This window comes from Oncorhynchus masou, chromosome 13, assembly GCF_036934945.1.
Source record: "Oncorhynchus masou masou isolate Uvic2021 chromosome 13, UVic_Omas_1.1, whole genome shotgun sequence".
Classification (NCBI taxonomy): Eukaryota; Metazoa; Chordata; class Actinopteri; order Salmoniformes; family Salmonidae; genus Oncorhynchus; species Oncorhynchus masou.
In genome coordinates, this window is record NC_088224.1 from 92,006,952 (window position 1) to 92,028,049 (window position 21,098).

Consider the following 21,098-nt stretch of genomic DNA (forward strand, 5'->3'; position numbering starts at 1 on the left):
CTGAATGATTGGTTACGGTAATGATGAGTCCTGTATGATCCTGTATGATTGGCTACGGTAAGGATGAGTCCTGTATGATTGGTTATGGTAAGGATGGGTCCTGTATGATTGGTTACGGCAAGGATGAGTCCTGTATGATTGGTTACGGTAAGGATGAGTCCTGAATGATTGGCTACGGTAAGGATGAGTCCTGTATGATTGGTTACTTATTTTTTGAAGAAACATTCAAATGAAGGAGCTGGACAAGATGGCGGACTGAACACAACAGTGTAGATCACCTCAATATAAAAATGTAATATTCAATATCAGTAAGTCAGACTGTATATTAGCATTTCACAAACTGGTGAAACACAAAATAAATCATAAGGCTAGAGAAATGTATCGACAAATATTACGAAAACAAGCAACAGCCAAACATGACAGAGTAAAACAGGGGAACCAATCAACATGGAGAGTAAAACAGGGGAACCAATCAACATGGAGAGTAAAACAGGGGAACCAATCAACATGGAGAGTAAAACAGGGGAACCAATCAACATGGAGAGTAAAAACAGGGGAATCAATCAACATGGAGAGTAAAACAGTGGAACCAATCAACATGGAGAGTAAAACAGGGGAACCAATCAACATGGAGAGTAAAACAGGGGAACCAATCAACATGGAGAGTAAAACAGGGGAACCAATCAACATGGAGAGTAAAACAGGGGAACCAATCAACATGGTGAGTAAAACAGGGGGACCAATCAACATGGAGAGTAAAACAGGAGAACCAATCTCATCATGGAGAGCAAAAACAGGGGAACCAATCATCATGGAGAGTAAAAACAGGGGAACCAATCAACATGGAGAGTAAAACAGGGGAACCAATCAACATGGAGAGTAAAACAGGGGAACCAATCAACATGGAGAGTAAAACAGGGGAACCAATCAACATGGAGAGTAAAACAGGGGAACCAATCAACATGGAGAGTAAAACAGGGGAACCAATCAACATGGAGAGTAAAACAGGGGAACCAATCAACATGGAGAGTAAAACAGGGGAACCAATCAACATGAAGAGTAAAACAGGGGAACCAATCAACATGGAAAGTAAAACAGGGGAACCAATCTCAACATGGAGAGTAAAACAGGGGAACCAATCAACATGGAGAGTAAAACAGGGGAACCAATCTCTACAGACACAAACTATTTAATCTTTTCACCAGCAGGAATGGTAAAGGCCGAAACCCATCTGTTAAAATCAATAAATGACAAACTGGGGAACACCCTTGAACTAGTCAGTGAGAAAATGAAAGAGTCGAAGACCTCGAGATGAGTGACGGAAAAGCTGCGACTATTGGAGAAGGACACAAACAAGCATTAAAAGGAACCGTCAACATCGTTCTGAGAGAAGCCTTACTGGACATACAGACTATATCCACGAGAGACAATCTGCTACTTACAGGTATCCAGGAGAAAGAAGGAGAAGTTCCTGAATCTGCAGTTAGAGAGTTCCTCCTTACAGCGCTTCAGATCCCACGCGAAGCTATCGACAAAATCCAACGCGATCGTGTACACGGACCGAGAGGGCAGAGGTATGAACGCCGAGAGGACCGAGAGGGCAGAGGAGGGCAGAGGTACCACGGACCGAGAGGGCAGAGGTATGAACGCCCAATCGCTGCCTTGTTTAAAGATGAAATAATGGTTAAAAGCCTGGGTAAAAGACCTGCAGGCATGAAAATAGACAACCAGTTCCTGAAGGAAATTACAGAACGCCGCAAAGTTCTTCAAGGAAAATACATAGAGGGAAATACATAATACCTACAAAGAGAAACACGTAGCTCTCGTAGTCGATAAACTGTATATTGATACGAAGACTACTCCATGGCTATTCTAAAAATTACTAAGTTCTCATAGAGGAAGCAAATAATGGAACACCCAATACTGTCCATGGTAGCGGTTGAATAATGGAACACCCAATACTGTCCATGGTAGGGGTTGATTAATGGAACACCCAATACTGTCCATGGTAGGGGTTGATTAATGGAACACCCAATACTATCCATGGTAAGGGTTGAATAATGGAACACCCAATACTGTCCATGGTAGCGGTTGAATAATGGAACACCCAATACTGTCCATGAATAATGGAACACATAATACTGTCCATGGTAGGGGTTGAATAATGGAACACCCAATACTATCCATGGTAGGGGTTGAATAATGGAACACCCAATACTGTCCATGGTAGGGGTTGAATAATGGAACACAATACTATCCATGGTAGGGGTTGAATAATGGAACACCCCATACTGTCCATGGTAGGGGTTGAATAATGGAACACCCAATACTGTCCATGGTAGGGGTTGAATAATGGAACACCCAATACTGTCCATGGTAGGGGTTGAATAATGGAACACCCAATACTGTCCATGGTAGGGGTTGAATAATGGAACACCCAATACTGTCCATGGTAGGGGTTGAATAATGGAACACATAATACTGTCCATGGTAGGGGTTGAATAATGGAACACCCAATACTGTCCATGGTTGGGGTTGAATAATGGAACACCCAATACTGTCCATGGTAGGGGTTGAATAATGGAACACCCAATACTGTCCATGGTAGGGGTTGAATAATGGAACACCCAATACTGTCCATGGTAGGGGTTGATTAATGGAACACCCAATACTGTCCATGGTAGGGGTTGAATAATGGAACACCCAATACTGTCCATGGTAGGGGTTGAATAATGGAACACCCAATACTGTCCATGGTAGGGGTTGAATAATGGAACACAATACTATCCATGGTAGGGGTTGAATAATGGAACACCCAATACTGTCCATGGTAAGGATGAATAATGGAACACCCAATACTATCCATGGTAGGGGTTGAATAATGGAACACCCCATACTGTCCATGGTAGGGGTTGAATAATGGAACACCCAATACTGTCCATGGTAGGGGTTGAATAATGGAACACCCAATACTGTCCATGGTAGGGGTTGAATAATGGAACACCCAATACTATCCATGGTAGGGATTGATTAATGGAACACAATACTATCCATGGTTGGGGTTGAATAATGGAACACAATACTGTCCATGGTAGGGGTTGAATAATGGAACACCCAATACTGTCCATGGTAGGGGTTGAATAATGGAACACCCAATACTATCCATGGTAGGGGTTGAATAATGGAACACCCAATACTGTCCATGGTAGGGGTTGAATAATGGAACACCCAATACTGTCCATGGTAGGGGTTGAATAATGGAACACCCAATACTGTCCATGGTAGGGGTTGAATAATGGAACACCCAATACTGTCCATGGTAGGGGTTGAATAATGGAACACCCAATACTGTCCATGGTAGGGGTTGAATAATGGAACACCCAATACTGTCCATGGTAGGGGTTGAATAATGGAACACCCAATACTGTCCATGGTAGGGGTTGAATAATGGAACACCCAATACTGTCCATGGTAGGGGTTGAATAATGGAACACCCAATACTGTCCATGGTAGGGGTTGAATAATGGAACACCCAATACTGTCCATGGTAGGGGTTGAATAATGGAACACCCAATACTGTCCATGGTAGGGGTTGAATAATGGAACACCCAATACTATCCATGTTAGGGGTTGAATAATGGAACACAATACTAGCCATGGTAGGGGTTGAATAATGGAACACCCAATACTGTCAATGGTAGGGGTTGTAATAATACAAAAATATATATATAGATATAAAAGCAATCTTGAAATATAACTAATTGGAACACAAAAGCACTAATTCAACATGGTGGAGATAAATACACAGCAGACAGAAGGCTCAGTATGTGTGGTGTGTTGAGATGGAAGGTGTGGTGTGTTTCCTGGTGTTTGGTAAAGTGTGGCGTTAAGTGAGAAAGGAAATGGTTGCATATCCCAGAACCAATGTATTTCTGTGAGCAGGGGTTGGTGAGAGAGCTTTCAGTGTTGTGCAGATGAGAGTTATACATTTTATCATGAATTATACATCTTATTTATTTATTTATTGTCCTATCATGGTGGAACTGGATTTTAAAATAAATTAAACAATTTATTTATTTATGGTCCTATCTTGATGGAACGATCCACAACCCTATACCCTAGACACCCACCTGAATGACCCAGATACTAAAGAGAAGTCCCTGCTGTTAGCTGTCTGTAAGCTGCTGTTAGCTGTCTGTATGCTGCTGTTAGCTGCCAGTATGCTGCTGTTAGCTGTCTATATGCTGCTGTTAGCTGTCTGTATGCTGCTGTTAGCTGTCTGTATGCTGCTGTTAGCTGTCTGTATGCTGCTGTTAGCTGTCTGTATGCTGCTGTTAGCTGCCTGTATGCTGCTGTTAGCTGCCTGTATGCTGCTGTTGGCTGCCTGTATGCTGCTGTTGGCTGCCTGTATGCTGCCTGTTAGCTGTCTGTTAGCTGTCTGTATGCTGCTGTTAGCTGCTGTAAGCTTCCAGTATGCTGCTGTTTGCTGTCTGTATGCTGCTGTTAGCTGTCTGTATGCTGCTGTTAGCTGCTGTTAGCTGTCTGTATGCTGCTGTTAGCTGCTGTTAGCTGCCAGTATGCTGCTGTTAGCTATCTGTATGCTGCTGTTAGCTGTCTGTTAGCTGTCTGTATGTTGTCTGTTAGCTGTCTGTATGCTGCTGTTAGCTGCTCTTAGCTGTCTGTATGCTACTGTTAGCTGCCAGTATGCTGCTGTTAGCTGTCTGTATGCTGCTGTTAGCTGTCTGTATGCTGCTGTTAGCTGTCTGTATGCTGCTGTTAGCTGCCTGTATGCTGCTGTTAGCTGCTCTTAGCTGTCTGTATGCTACTGTTAGCTGCCAGTATGCTGCTGTTAGCTGTCTGTATGCTGCTGTTAGCTGCCTGTATGCTGCTGTTAGCTGCCTGTATGCTGCTGTTAGCTGCCTGTATGCTGCTGTTAGCTGTCTGTATGCTGCTGTTAGCTGCCTGTATGCTGCTGTTAGCTGCAGTTAGCTGCCTGTATGCTGCTGTTAGCTGCTGTTAGCTGCCAGTATGCTGCTGTTATCTGCCAGTATGCTACTATTAGCTGCCAGTATGCTACTGTTAGCTGCCAGTATGCTACTGTTAGCGGCCAGTATGCTGCTGTTAGCTGTCTGTATGCTGCTGTTAGCTGCCAGTATGCTGCTGTTAGCTGCCAGTATGCTGCAGTTAGCTGTCTGTTAGCTGCCAGTATGCTACTGTTAGCTGCCAGTATGCTACTGTTAGCTGCCAGTATGCTGCTGTCAGTATGCTGCTGTTAGCTGCCAGTATGCTGCTGTTAGCTGCCAGTATGCTGCTGTTAGCTGCCAGTATGCTGCTGTTAGCTGCCTGTATGCTGCTGTTAGCTGTCAGTATGCTGCTGTTAGCTGCCAGTATGCTGCTGTTAGCTGCCAGTATGCTGCTGTTAGCTGCCAGTATGCTGCTGTTAGCTGCCTGTATGCTGCTGTTAGCTGCTGTTAGCTGCCTGTATGCTGCTGTTAGCTGTCTGTATGCTGCTGTTAGCTGCCAGTATGCTGCTGTTTGCTGTCTGTATGCTGCTGTTAGCTGCCAGTATGCTGCCAGTATGCTGCTGTTAGCTGTCAGTATGCTGCTGTTAGCTGTCTGTATGCTGCTGTTAGCTGTCTGTATGCTGCTGTTAGCTGCCAGTATGCTGTTGTTAGCTGTCAGTATGCTGCTGTTAGCTGTCTGTATGCTGCTGTTAGCTGCTGTATGCTGCTGTTAGCTGCCAGTATGCTGCTGTTAGCTGCCAGTATGCTGCTGTTAGCTGTCTGTATGCTGCTGTTAGCTGTCTGTTAGCTGCCAGTATGCTGCTGTTAGCTGTCTGTTAGCTGTTATCCTGCTGTTAGCTGCAGTATGCTGCTGTTAGCTGCTGTTAGCTGCCAGTATGCTGCTGTTAGCTGCCAGTATGCTGCTGTTAGCTGCCAGTATGCTGCTGTTAGCTGTCTGTATGCTGCTGTTAGCTGTCTGTTAGCTGCCAGTATGCTGCTGTTAGCTGCAGTATGCTGCTGTTAGCTGCCAGTATGCTGCTGTTAGCTGCCAGTATGCTGCTGTTAGCTGCCAGTATGCTGCTGTTAGCTGTCTGTATGCTGCTGTTAGCTGTCTGTTAGCTGCCAGTATGCTGCTGTTAGCTGCCAGTATGCTGCTGTTAGCTGCCAGTATGCTGCTGTTAGCTGCCAGTATGCTGCTGTTAGCTGTCTGTATGCTGCTGTTAGCTGCTCTTAGCTGCCAGTATGCTGCTGTTTGCTGTCTGTATGCTGCTGTTAGCTGCCAGTATGCTGCCAGTATGCTGCCAGTATGCTGCTGTTTGCTGTCTGTATGCTGCTGTTAGCTGCCAGTATGCTGCCAGTATGCTGCTGTTAGCTGTCTGTATGCTGCTGTTAGCTGTCTGTATGCTGCTGTTAGCTGCCAGTATGCTGTTGTTAGCTGCCAGTATGCTGCTGTTAGCTGTCAGTATGCTGCTGTTAGCTGTCTGTATGCTGCTGTTAGCTGTCTGTATGCTGCTGTTAGCTGCCAGTATGCTGCTGTTAGCTGCCAGTATGCTGCTGTTAGCTGTCTGTATGCTGCTGTTAGCTGTCTGTTAGCTGCCAGTATCCTGCTGTTAGCTGCAGTATGCTGCTGTTAGCTGCCAGTATGCTGCTGTTAGCTGTCTGTATGCTGCTGTTAGCTGCCAGCTGCCAGTATGCTGCTGTTTGCTGTCTGTATGCTGCTGTTAGCTGCCTGTATGCTGCTGTTGTTAGCTGCCAGTATGCTGTTGTTAGCTGTCTGTATGCTGCTGTTAGCTGTCTGTTAGCTGCCAGTATGCTGCTGTTAGCTGCCAGTATGCTGCTGTTAGCTGCCAGTATGCTGCTGTTAGCTGCCAGTATGCTGCTGTTAGCTGCCAGTATGCTGCTGTTAGCTGTCTGTATGCTGCTGTTAGCTGTCTGTTAGCTGCCAGTATGCTGCTGTTAGCTGCCAGTGCTGCTGTTATGCTGCTGTTAGCTGCCAGTATGCTGCTGTTAGCTGCCAGTATGCTGCTGTTAGCTGCCAGTATGCTGCTGTTAGCTGTCTGTATGCTGCTGTTAGCTGTCTGTTAGCTGCCAGTATGCTACTGTTAGCTGCCAGTATGCTGCTGCCAGTATGCTGCTGTTAGCTGCCAGTATGCTGCTGTTAGCTGCCAGTATGCTGCTGTTAGCTGCCAGTATGCTGCTGTTAGCTGCCTGTATGCTGCTGTTAGCTGCCAGTATGCTGCTGTTTGCTGTCTGTATGCTGCTGTTAGCTGCCAGTATGCTGCCAGTATGCTGCCAGTATGCTGCTGTTAGCTGTCAGTATGCTGCTGTTAGCTGTCTGTATGCTGCTGTTAGCTGTCTGTATGCTGCTGTTAGCTGCCAGTATGCTGTTGTTAGCTGCCAGTATGCTGCTGTTAGCTGTCAGTATGCTGCTGTTAGCTGTCTGTATGCTGCTGTTAGCTGTCTGTATGCTGCTGTTAGCTGCCAGTATGCTGCTGTTAGCTGCCAGTATGCTGCTGTTAGCTGTCTGTATGCTGCTGTTAGCTGTCTGTTAGCTGCCAGTATCCTGCTGTTAGCTGCAGTATGCTGCTGTTAGCTGCCAGTATGCTGCTGTTAGCTGCCAGTATGCTGCTGTTAGCTGTCTGTATGCTGCTGTTAGCTGTCTGTATGCTGCTGTTAGCTGCCAGTATGCTGCTGTTAGCTGCCAGTATGCTGTTGTTAGCTGCCAGTATGCTGTTGTTAGCTGCCAGTATGCTGTTGTTAGCTGCCAGTATGCTGTTAGCTGCCAGTATGCTGTTGTTAGCTGCCAGTATGCTGCTGTTAGCTGTCTGTATGCTGCTGTTAGCTGTCTGTATGCTGCTGTTAGCTGCCAGTATGCTGCTGTTAGCTGCCAGTATGCTGCTGTTAGCTGTCTGTTAGCTGCCAGTATGCTGCTGTTAGCTGCCAGTATGCTGCTGTTAGCTGCCAGTATGCTGCTGTTAGCTGCCAGTATGCTGCTGTTAGCTGTCTGTATGCTGCTGTTAGCTGCCAGTATGCTGCTGTTAGCTGCCAGTATGCTACTGTTAGCTGCCAGTATGCTACTGTTAGCTGCCAGTATGCTACTGTTAGCTGCAGTATGCTGCTGTTAGCTGCCGGTATGCTGCTGTTAGCTGCCGGTATGCTGCTGTTAGCTGCCGGTATGCTGCTGTTAGCTGCCGGTATGCTGTTGTTAGCTGCCGGTATGCTGCTGTTAGCTGTCGGTATGCTGCTTTCAGCTGTCTGTATGCTGCTGTTAGCTGTCTGTATGCTGCTGTTAGCTGCCAGTATGCTGCTGTTAGCTACCAGTATGCTGCTGTTAGCTGCCAGTATGCTGCTGTTAGCTGCCAGTATGCTGCTGTTAGCTGCCTGTATGCTGCTATTAGCTGTCTGTATGCTGCTGTTAGCTGTCTGTTTGCTGCTGTTAGCTGCCAGTGTGCTGCCAGTATGCTGCTGATAGATGTTTGTATGCTGCTGTTAGCTGTCTGTATGCTGCCAGTATGCTGCTGTTAGCTGCCAGTATGCTGCTGTTAGCTGCCAGTATGCTGCTGTTAGCTGCCAGTATGCTGCTGTTAGCTGCCTGTATGCTTTTGTTAGCTGCCAGTTTGCTGCTGTTAGCTGTCTGTATGCTGCTGTTAGCTGCTGTTAGCTGCCAGTATGCTGCTGTTAGCTGTCAGTATGCTGCTGTTAGCTGTCTGTATGCTGCTGTTAGCTGCCTGTATGCTGCTGTTAGCTGCCTGTATGCTGCTGTTAGCTGTCTGTATGCTGCTGTTAACTGCTGTTAGCTGCCAGTATGCTGATGTTAGCTGTCTGCATGCTGCTGTTAGCTGTCTGTATGCTGCTGTTAGCTGTCTGTATGCTGCTGTGAGCTGCTGTTAGCTGTCTGTATGCTGCTGTTAGCTGTCAGTATGCTACTGTTAGCTGCCTGTTGTTAGCTGCCAGTATGCTGCTGTTAGCTGTCTGTTAGCTGCCTGCATGCAGCCAAAATGCGGTCAGAGACCTTCTAAAGCAGTACAGCTCTCTCAACATTCTGAGCCTGCCTGGCAGGGTTGGTCCTGCAGAGCCAGAGCCCCCTGATGGGAGAGCCTAATATACAAGGAAAATCTCAACGCTGCTAATTAGAACCTTGACGACCTCGTACCTAGCCGGTGAGGTGCCCCCACCCAGGCAGTGGCAGTGCTGGCAACACTGGCTGCAGTAACCCATGGAGGAGGGGGTCACACTCAGGCATTCAGAGAGGGGGCAAATTATTGTGGCCCTGGTGGCACAAAATAATCGAAAGGTCTGACTGCACAGAGATGCTTGGGAATATGGGGCGACAGGTAGCCTAGTGGTTAGAACGTTGGACTAGTTTAACTGTAAGGTTGCTAGATCGAATCCCCGAGCTGACGAGGGAAAAATCTATCGTTCTGCCCCTGAACAAGGCTGACAAACCCACATTCCTGTCCTTTTTTTTCTTAACTGTAGCTCAGTTTGGCAGGCCAATGTTCTCAAATCCCCACAGCTGCAATTGTATACGCATTTGTAAATCAAGACCTTTCTTGAGTTGGGCTCTGAGATGGTGCAACTGTTGAGCATGTGGTTGTTTGTGGGGGGGAAAGGGGTTGAGTGTGTGTGTGTGTGTGTGTGTGTGTGTGTGTCCCACAACTATTGAGCATCTGGTTGTTTGTGGGGGGAAAGGTGTGTGTGTGTGTGTGTGTATCCCACAACTGTTGCGAGGGAGTAAAATATGTTCGGGACAATATAGGATGAATCACAATAATTGTTTGCTAAAAGATAATTTTTTGTAATAGCGAGACTGATGAGATGTAAAAATCCTTTGCATAAACTGCCTGGATTACTGCAAATATGAATAGCTAATTATGGAAATTAAGATAAGACGAATAGGAATTAAAAATTGTTAATAGCAAAATATAATACTAATCGAGGTGACGGCGAAATACATTTGGCGGTTGATCTGCTTCTGTTCTGTGGGTGGCACTGTGCTGTTTTCAAAGGATCGGTCCCGGTCTCTCCGGGGCCATGGGATCGGGGGGAGGTCGGGAGTCGTCTGCCAGTCATTGGCATGACTACACAACTCTGGATGAGGAAGGGTTTTAGTGGGTGGAATAGTGAGGACCAATAGGAGGTTTACTTAGCAGCAATGCAAATATCATGGTACAGTTACAGTGGGGCAAAAAAGTATTTAGTCAGCCACCAATTGTGCAAGTTCTCCCGCTTGAAAAGATGAGAGAGGCCTGTAATTTTCATCATAGGTACACTTCAACTATGACAGACAAAATGAGAAGAAAAAAAATCCAGAAAATCACATTGTAGGATTTTAAATTAATTTATTTGCAAATTATGGTGGAAAATAAGTATTTGGTCACCTACAAACAAGCAAGATCTCTGGCTCTCACAGACATGTAACTTCTTCTTTCAGAGGCTCCTCTGTCCTCCACTCGTTACCTGTATTAATGGCACCTGATTGAACTTGTTATCAGTATAAAAGACACCTGTCCACAACCTCAAACAGTCACACTCCAAACTCCACTATGGCCAAGACCAAAGAGCTGTCAAAGGACACCAGAAACAAAATTGTAGACTTGCACCAGGTTGGGAAGACTGAATCTGCAATAGGTAAGCTGCTTGGTTTGAAGAAATCAACTGTGGGAGCAATTATTAGGAAATTAGCAAAAATCCCAGAACCACACGGGGGGACCTAGTGAATGACCTGCAGAGAGCTGGGACCAAAGTAACTAAGCCTACCATCAGTAACACACTACGCCGCCAGGGACTCAAATCCTGCAGTGCCAGACGTGTCCCCCTGCTTAATCCAGTACATGTCCAGGCCTGTCTGAAGTTTGCTAGAGAGCATTTGGATGATCCAGAAGAAGATTGGGAGAATGTCATATGGTCAGATGAAACCAAAATATAACTTTTTGGTAAAAACTCAACTTGTCGTGTTTGGAGGACAAAGAATGCTGAGTTGCATCCAAAGAACACCATATCTACGGTGAAGCATGAGGGTGGAAACATCATGCTTTGGGGCTGTTTTTCTGTAAAGGGACCAGGACGACTGATCCGTGTAAAGGAAAGAATTAATGGGGCCATGTATCGTGAGATTTTGAGTGAAAACCTCCTTCCAGCATTGAACAAGAAACGTTGCTGGGTCTTTCAGCATGACAATGATCCCAAACACACTGCCCGGGCAACGAAGGAGTGGCTTCGTAAGAAGCATTTCAAGGTCCTGGAGTGGTCTAACCAGTCTCCAGATCTCAACCCCATAGAAAATCTTTGGAGGGAGTTGAAAGTCCGTGTTGCCCAGCAACAGCCCCAAACATCGCTGCTCTGGAGGAGATCTGCATGGAGGAATGGGCCAAAATACCAGCAACAATGTGTGAAAACCTTGTGAAGACTTACAGAAAACGTTTGACCTCTGTCATTGCCAACAAAGGGTATATAACAAAGTATTGAGATAAACTTTGGTTATTGACCAAATACTTATTTTCCATTTTTGCCCCATTGCATATAGACACTCAATCATCATGTTACTTTTTAATGGTAATTTTACAAACATATATTATGATGAATAGAATTGTAACTTGTCTCATTATGGTAATTGGTGAAATAAGTATAGCCAGTTACAATTGTAATGGCTTAGCAGATAATAAGAAAAGACGATCAGTATTTACCTGGCTAAAAGAGAAGGAATATAATATCTATTGTTACAGGAAACTCAGTCAACAATTTTAGATGACGTTTTTTGGAAAAAGGACTGGGGGCAAATATATTTCTCCCATGGGCAAAGAAATTCAAAAGGAGTGATGAAATTAATAAACAGTTTGCCCATCTTAATCTTTTATTTTTATAGGCCAGTCTGAGATATGGCTTTTTCTTTGCAACTCTGCCTAGAAGACCAGCATCCCGGAGTCGCCTCTTCACTGTTGACGTTGAGACGGGTGTTTTGTAGGTACTATTTAATGAAGATGCCAGTTGAGGACTTGTGAGGCGTCGGTTTCTCAAACTGTTTCAGTTCTGCCCACAAATGTTCTATGTGATTGAGGTCAGGTCTTTGTGATGGCCACTCCAATACTTTGACTTTGTTGTCCTTAAGCCATTTTGCCACAACTTTTGAAGTATGTTTGGGTTCATTGTCCATTTGGAAGACCCATTTGTGACCAAGCTTTAACTTCCTGACTGATGTCTTGATGTTTCTTCAGTATATCCACATACTTTTCTTTCCTGCCATCTATTTGGTGATCTATTTGGTGAAGTGCTCCAGTACCTTCTGCAGCAAAGCACCCCCTCAACATGATGCTGCCACCCCCGTGCTTCACGGTTGGGATGGTGTTCTTCGGCTTGCAAGCCTCCCCCTTTTCCTCCAAAGATGGCCATTATGGCCAAATAGTTCTATTTTGGTTTCATCAGACCAGAGGACATTTCTCCAAAAAGTACGATCTTTGTCCCCATGTGCAGTTGCAAACCTCAGTCTTTCTTCTTTATGGCGGTTTTGGAGCAGTGGCTTCTTCCTTGCTGAGCGGCCTTTCAGGTTATGTCGATACAGGATATAGGACTCGTTTTACTGTGGATATGGATACTTTTGTACCTGTTTCCTCCAGCATTTTCACAAGGTCTTTTGCTGTTGTTCTGGGATTGATTTGTCGCACCAAAGTACGTTCATCTCTAGGACACAGAATGTGTCTCCTTCCTGAGCGGTATGATGGCTGCGCGGTCCCATGGTGTTTATACTTGCTTGCTATTGTTTGTACAGATGAACGTGGTACCTTCAGGTGTTTGGAAATTGCTCCCAATGATGAACCAGACATGTGGAGGTCTACAAGGTCTTGGCTGATTTTATTTTTATTTTCCCATGATGTCAAGCAAAGAGGCACTGAGTTTGAAGGTAGACCTTGACATACATCCACAGGTACACCTCCAATTGACTCAAATGATGTCAATCAGCCAATCAGAAGCTTCTAAAGCCATGGCATCATTTTCTGTAATTGTCCAAGCTGTTTAAAGGCCCAGTCAACTGTAAACTTCTGACCCATTTGAATTGTGATACAGTGAATTTATAAGTGAAATAATCTGTCTGTAAACAATTATTGTAAACAAATTACTTGTGTCATGCACAAAGAAGATGTCCTAACCGACATGCCAAAGCTATAGTTTGTTCACAAGAAATTTGTGTGGAGTGGTTGAAAAATAGTTTTCATGACTTCAACCTAAGTGTATATAAACTTCTGACTATACGTGTGTGTGTGTGTATACACAGTGTATATAAACTTCCGACTTCAACTGTAGAAGCTGGAAGTAGAAGTCTATATAAACTGCTCAAAAAATAAAGGGAACACTAAAATAACACATCCTAGATCTGAATGAATGAAATATTCTTATTAAATACTTTTTTCTTTACATAGTTGAATGTGCTGACAACAAAATCACACAAAAATTATCAATGGAAATCAAATTTATCAACCCATGGAGGTCTGGATTTGGAGTCACACTCAAGTAATTAAAGCATCCGCTAACTCCTGGACAATCTGTGGTGCAACGTAGCGTTGGTGGATGGAGCGAGACATGATGTCCCAAATGTGCTCAAATGGATTCAGGTCTGGGGAATGGGTAGGCCAGTCCATAGCATCAATGCCTTCCTCTTGCAGGAACTGCTGACACACTCCAGCCACATGAGGTCAAGCATTGTCTTGCATTAGGAGGAACCCAGGGCCAACCGCACCAGCATATGGTCTCACAAGGGGTCTGAGGATCTCATCTCGGTAATGCCTCCCCACACCATGACTGACCCACCGCCAAACCGGTCATGCTGGAGGATGTTGCAGGCAGCAGAACGTTCTCCACTGCGTCTCCAGACTCTGTCACGTCTGTCACGTGCTCAGTGTGAACCTGCTTTCATCTGTGAAGAGCACAGGGCGCCGGTGGCGAATTTGCCAATCTTGGTGTTCTCTGGCAAACAAAAAACGTCCTGCACGGTGTTGGGCTGTAAGCACAACCCCCACCTGTGGAGGTCGGGCCCTCATACCACCCTCATGGAGTCTGTTTCTGACCGTTTGAGCAGACACATGCACATTTGTGGCCTGCTGGAGGTCATTTTGCAGGGCTCTGGCAGTGCTCATCCTGCTCCTCCTTGCACAAAGGCGGAGGTAGCGGTCTTGCTGCTGGGTTGTTGCCCTCCTACGGCCTCCTCCACGTCTCCTGATGTACTGGCCTGTCTCCTGGTTATCGCCTCCATGCTCTGGACACTACGCTGACAGACACAGCATACCTTCTTGCCACAGCTCGCATTGATGTGTCATCCTGGATGAGCTGCACTACCTGAGCCACTTGTGTGGGTTGTAGACTCCGTCTCATGCTACCACTAGAGTGAAAGCACCGCCAGCATTCAAAAGTGACCAAAACATCAGCCAGGAAGCATAGGAACCGAGAAGTGGTCTGTGGTCCCCACCTGCAGAACCACTCCTTTATTGTGGGTGTCTCGCTAATTGCCTATAATTTCCACCTGTTGTCTATTCCATTTGCACAACAACATGTGAAATTTATTGTCAATCAGAGTTGCTTCCTAAAGGGACAGTTTGATTTCACAGAAGTGTGATTGACTTGGAGTTACATTGTGTTGTTTAAGTGTTCCCTTTATTTTTTTGAGCAGTGTATTTACTCCAAAAATGTATGGAGTATTGGAAATGATGCAGACAATTACATCGATGGAATCAACAGTCTATCTGCAAAATATTAAAGCTGATCCTAGAAAAAAAGGGATGAGTCCTGTATGATTGGTTACGGTAAGGATGAGTCCTGTATGATTGGCGACGGTAAGGATGAGTCCTGTATGATTGGTTACGGTAAGGATGAGTCCTGTATGATTGGTTACGGTAAGGATGAGTCCTGTATGATTGGTTACGGTAAGGATGAGTCCTGCATGATTGGCTACGGTAAGGATGAGTCCTGTATGATTGGTTACGGTAAGGATGAGTCCTGTATGATTGGCTACGGTAAGGATGAGTCCTGTATGATTGGCTACGGTAAGGATGAGTCCTGTATGATTGGCGACGGTAAGGATGAGTCCTGTATGATTGGTTACGGTAAGGATGAGTCCTGTATGATTGGTTACGGTAAGGATGAGTCCTGCATGATTGGCGACGGTTAGGATGAGTCCTGTATGATTGGTTACGGTAAGGATGAGTCCTGTATGATTGGTTACGGTAAGGATGAGTCCTGCATGATTGGCTACGGTAAGGATGAGTCCTGTTTGATTGGCGACGGTTAGGATGAGTCCTGTATGATTGGCTACGGTAAGGATGCGTCCTGTATGATTGGCTACGGTAAGGATGAGTCCTGTATGATTGGCTACGGTAAGGATGAGTCCTGTATGATTGGCGACGGTAAGGATGAGTCCTGTATGATTGGTTACGTTAAGGACGAGTCCTGTATGATTGGCGACGGTAAGGATGAGTCCTGTATGATTGGCTACGGTAAGGATGAGTCCTGCATGATTGGCTACGGTAAGGATAAGTCCTGGATCCTATGAATCTCATTCTCACAGTTTCATCATCTATTATAATTGCAATGCCAGTGTGTTCATCCCAAATGGATTCCTGTTATTTATATAGTGCTCTACTTTTGACTTTGGGCCCTGGTTAAATATTATATATGCACTTCACCTGTTAAAAGTGCTTAGGGTGGTTAAAAGTAGTGTACATTGGAATAGGTGGCATTGGGGTATTTCATACATGTCCACATTCACAGATCATTTAACATGCTAAGAATGCACTTGTGCAGCGACTTCCCTTTCAATTACAATCATGTTGTAGTGTACAGTGTCTACACTTCCACCAGTGAGATGTAGTGTACAGTGTCTAAACTTCCACCAGTGAGATGTAGTGTACAGTGTCTACACTTCCACCAGTGAGATGTAGTGTACAGTGTCTACACTTACACCAGTGAGATGTAGTGTACAGTGTCTACACTTACACCAGTGAGATGTAGTGTACAGTGTCTAAACTTCCACCAGTGAGAGAATATTTTCACTAGCAGGTGTGTTGTCATGTATTCTGTTATTCTCGTCACGTCTCAGATTACTTGTATTTTTTTGACTGATCCTGTCGGTGATTTGGTGATGTGTGTTGAGTAATGAATTGATTCTCTCTCCTCTCATCCCCCTCTCCCTCCTCTCTCTCTCTTCTCATCCCCCTCCTCCATCTCTCCTCTCATCCCCCTCTCCCTCCTCTCTCTCTTCTCATCCCCCTTCTCCATCTCTCCACTCATCCCCCTCCTCCGTCTCTCCTCTCCGCCCCCTCTCCTCTCTCCTCTCCCTCCGTCTCTCCTCTCTCCTCTCCCTCCGTCTCCTCTCATCCCCCTCCTCTGTCTCTCCTCCCCCTCTGTTTCTCCTCTTCCTCCTCCATCACTCCTCTCTCTCCTCCGTCTCTCCCCTCCCTCCGTCTCTCCTCTCCTCTGTCTCTCCCCTCCCTCCGTCTCTCCTCTCCTCCGTCTCTCCTCTCTCCTCTCCGCCCCCTCACCTCTCTCCTCTCCGCCCCCTCACCTCTCTCCTCTCCCTCCGTCTCTACTCTCCCTCCTTCTCTCCTCTCCCTCCGTCTCTCCTCTCCCTCCGTCTCTCCTCTCCCTACGTCTCTCCTCCGTCTCTCCCTCCGTCTCTCCTCTCTCCTCTCCTCCGTCTCTCCTCTCCCTCCGTCTCTCCTCTCCTCCGTCTCTCCTCTCCCTCCGTCTCTCCTCTCCTCTCCCTCCGTCTCTCCTCTCTCGTCTCCCTCCTCTCCCTCCGTCTCTCCTCTCCCTCCGTCTCTCCTCTGTCTCTCCTCTCCCTCCATCTCTCCTCTCATCTCTCCCTCCATCTCTCCTCTCCCTCCGTCTCTCCTCTCCCTCCGTCTCTCCTCTCCTCCCCCTCTGTCTCTCCTCTCCTCCCCCTCCGTCTCTCCCCTCCCTCCGTCTCTCCTCTCTCCTCCCCCTCTCCACACCCTCCGTCTCTCCTCTCCTCCGTCTCTCCTCTCCGCCCCCTGTCCTCTCCATCCATCTTTCCCTCCATCCATCTTTCCCTCCTCCGTCTCTCCTCTCCCGCGTCTCTCCTCTCCCGCCCCCTCTCCTCTGCTTCCTCTCCCTCTGTCTCTCCTCTCCCTCCGTCTCGCCTCTCTGCCCCCTGTCCTCTCCCTCCGTCTCTCCTCTCCCTCCGTCTCTCCTCTGTCTCTCCTCTCCTCCGTCTCTCCTCTCTGCCCCCTGTCCTCTCCCTCTATCTTTCCCTCCTCCGTCTCTCCTCTCCTCCAGGGTTTTCCATCTCAGTGGTGGAGGAGGATTCAGTGCAGCAGCTCTACATTACCGATGTGAAGGCGGGAGGATTAGCCTTCGCAAAAGGTTCCTTACCACACACGATCTATAGTGGGAAGATACCATATGATTAGAGATGGACCAGAACCAGACAGAGAGGGCAGGTCGAGGGAAGATGGACCAGAACCAGACAGAAAGGGCAGGTCGAGGGAAGATGGACCAGAACCAGACAGAGAGGACAGGTCGAGGGAAGATGGACCAGAACCAGACAGAGAGGGCAGGTCGAGGGGAGATGGACCAGAACCAGACAGAGAGGGCAGGTAGTGGGAAGATGGACCAGAACCAGACAGAGAGGGCAGGTCGAGGGAAGATGGACCAGAACCAGACAGAGAGGGCAGGTCGAGGGAAGATGGACCAGAACGAGACAGAGAGGGCAGGTCGAGGGAATATGGACCAGAACCAGACAGAGAGGGCAGGTCGAGGGAAGATGGACCAGAACCAGACAGAGAGGGCAGGTCGAGGGAAGATGGACCAGAACCAGACAGAGAGGGCAGGTCGAGGGGAGATGGACCAGAACCAGACAGAGAGGGCAGGTCGAGTGGAGATAACATATGATTGGTTTCATCATCAGCCATCTCAATACAAGCCACAAAAAGAGGGTGGCTGTACAATCAACGATTAAATAATTACTACAGCTGATGAGCCATTTATAAAACTGTCTGTCTGTGTGTCTGTCTGTGTGTCTGTCTGTCTGTGTGTCTGTGTGTCTGTCTGTCTGTGTGTCTGTGTGTGTGTGTCTGTCTGTGTGTCTGTCTGTCTGTGTGTGTGTATGTCTGTGTGTGTCTGTCTGTGTGTGTGTCTGTCTGTGTGTCTGTGTGTCTGTCTGTCTGTGTGTCTGTGTGTGTGTGTCTGTCTGTCTGTGTGTGTCTGTGTGTGTCTGTCTGTGTGTGTGTATGTGTGTCTGTCTGTCTGTCTGTGTGTCTGTGTGTGTGTGTCTGTCTGTCTGTGTGTCTGTCTGTGTGTCTGTCTGTGTGTCTGTCTGTCTGTGTGTGTCTGTGTGTGTGTCTGTCTGTGTGTGTGTCTGTGTGTGTGTGTATGTGTGTCTGTGTGTGTGTATGTCTGTCTGTGTGTATGTCTGTCTGTGTGTCTGTCTGTGTGTCTGTCTGTGTGTCTGTCTGTGTGTGTCTGTGTGTGTGTCTGTCTGTGTGTGTGTCTGTGTGTGTGTCTGTGTGTCTGTCTGTGTGTGTCTGTCTGTGTGTGTGTCTGTGTGTGTGTCTGTGTGTCTGTCTGTGTGTCTGTCTGTGTGTATGTCTGTCTGTGTGTCTGTCTGTGTGTCTGTCTGTGTGTCTGTCTGTGTGTGTGTATGTCTGTCTGTGTGTCTCTGTCTGTGTGTGTGTATGTGTGTCTGTCTGTGTGTCTGTGTGTGTGTGTCTGTGTGTGTGTGTCTGCCTGTGTGTCTGTGTCTGTGTGTGTCTGTGTGTGTGTCTGTCTGTGTGTGTGTGTGTGTCTGTGTGTCTGTCTGTGTGTGTGTGTCTGTCTGTGTGTGTGTGTGTCTGTCTGTGTGTGTGTGTCTGTCTGTGTGTGTGTCTGTGTGTGTGTCTGTCTGTCTGTCTGTCTGTGTGTATGTCTGTGTGTGTGTTTGTCTGTGTGTCTGTGTGTGTGTCTGTCTGTGTGTCTGTCTGTGTGTCTGTCTGTGTGTCTGTCTGTGTGTGTGTCGTGTGTGTCTGTCTGTGTGTATGTCTGTGTGTGTGTCTGTCTGTGTGTGTCTGTCTGTCTGTGTGTCTGTCTGTCTGTCTGTGTGTCTGTCTGTGTGTGTGTGTTAGGGGAATGTTCTCTCCAGTGCTAATGTGAACAAGGTCAATATGGGAGTTGTGAATTTATTTTTTAGAAATTAAATGCATATTAATTGCTCATTCGATTCAAGGTGCAGGGGACCCAGAGAAAACAGTCCTCCGGTCAGTCTCGAGTTCTGATTAGAATAATAATCTGACGACACACTGACAAGTGTCTTTGTCCCAAACGTACGCCCATTACTTATAGAGTATACAGGCATCTCCCTCACATGATGAGGATCTCTGTAGCATATAACCATAGGAGATCCGTACTGCAGATTAGAGGGGCCTTTCTCAGTCACATAGAGAGGGAAATGGATCCCTCATGGGGCTGAGAGAGAGGGAGAGAGAGAATTAACGACCTCATGGTGCCAGGAAAGAGTGAAGACCATATAAATATGATATTGTATAGTATAGACCGTGTGAGACCCCCTTCCCCACCTCCACACACACACACTAATATACCATCTTGGCTCTTCAGGTCTGAATGCGGGGGATGAGATCTTGCAGCTGAATGGGAAAGACTCGTGCAGATTGAAGTTCGGAGACATGAAGGGGGCGTTTTCCCAGGCCTCTCTGTCCCTGACCGTCAACACTCTGCCCTCCACGGACCGACGACAGCTCTGCTACCTGCCCCCCCGACGCTCTGACGCACAGGAAGTCCTCCACACAGACATCTTCTCTATGAACCAGGGTGAGTTACAGGAGTCCTCCACAAAGACATCTTCTCTATGAACCAGGGTGAGTTACAGTAGTCCTCCATACAGACATCTTCTCTATGAACCAGGGTGAGTTACAGTAGTCTTCCATACAGACATCTTCTCTATGAACCAGGGTGAGTTACACTAGTCCTCCACAAAGACATCTTCTCTATGAACCAGGGTGAGTTACAGTAGTCTTCCATACAGACATCTTCTCTATGAACCAGGGTGAGTTACAGTAGTCCTCCACAAAGACATCTTCTCTATGAACCAGGGTGAGTTACAGTAGTCCTCTATACAGACATCTTCTCTATGAACCAGGGTGAGTTACAGTAGTCTTCCATCCACAAAGACATCTTCTCTATGAACCAGGGTGAGTTACAGTAGTCCTCCACAAAGACATCTTCTCTATGAACCAGGGTGAGTTACAGTAGTCTTCCATACAGACATCTTCTCTATGAACCAGGGTGAGTTACAGTAGTCCTCCACAAAGACATCTTCTCTATGAACCAGGGTGAGTTACAGTAGTCCTCCACAAAGACATCTTCTCTATGAACCAGGGTGAGTTACAGTAGTCTTCCATACAGACATCTTCTCTATGAACCAGGGTGAGTTACAGTAGTCCTCTTCTCTATGAACCAAAGACATCTTCTCTATGAACCAGGGTGAGTTACAGTAGTCCTCCACAAAGACATCTTCTCTATGAACCAGGGTGAGTTACAGTAGTCCTCCACAAAGACATCTTCTCTATGAACCAGGGTGAGTTACAGTAGTCCTCCACAAAGACATCTTCTCTATGAACCAGGGTGAGTTACAGTAGTCCTCCACAAAGACATCTTCTCTATTATTATTATGCTAGCTGTGAGTTGCAGTAGTCCTCTATACTGTGAACCAGGGTGAGTTACAGTAGTCCTCTATACTGTGAACCAGGGTGAGTTACAGTAGTCCTCTATACTCTGAACCAGGGTGAGTTACAGTAGTCCTCTATACTGACGTGAACCAGGGTGAGTTACAGTAGTCCTCTATACTGTGAACCAGGGTGAGTTACAGTAGTCCTCTATACTGACGTGAACCAGGGTGAGTTACAGTAGTCCTCTATACTGACGTGAACCAGGGTGAGTTACAGTAGTCCTCTATACTGACGTGAACCAGGGTGAGTTACAGTAGTCCTCTATACTGTGAACCAGGGTGAGTTACAGTAGTCCTCTATACTGACATGAACCAGGGTGAGTTACAGTAGTCCTCTATACTCTGAACCAGGGTGAGTTACAGTAGTCCTC

The 21,098-nt window shown here is 46.7% G+C and overlaps 1 pseudogene; it reads left to right on the forward strand.

Annotated features, from left to right (window-relative positions):
* The window catches only part of LOC135553227 (rho guanine nucleotide exchange factor TIAM1-like), a 233,585-nt pseudogene that overhangs the window by 166,353 nt on the left and 46,134 nt on the right, over nt 1–21,098 (forward strand).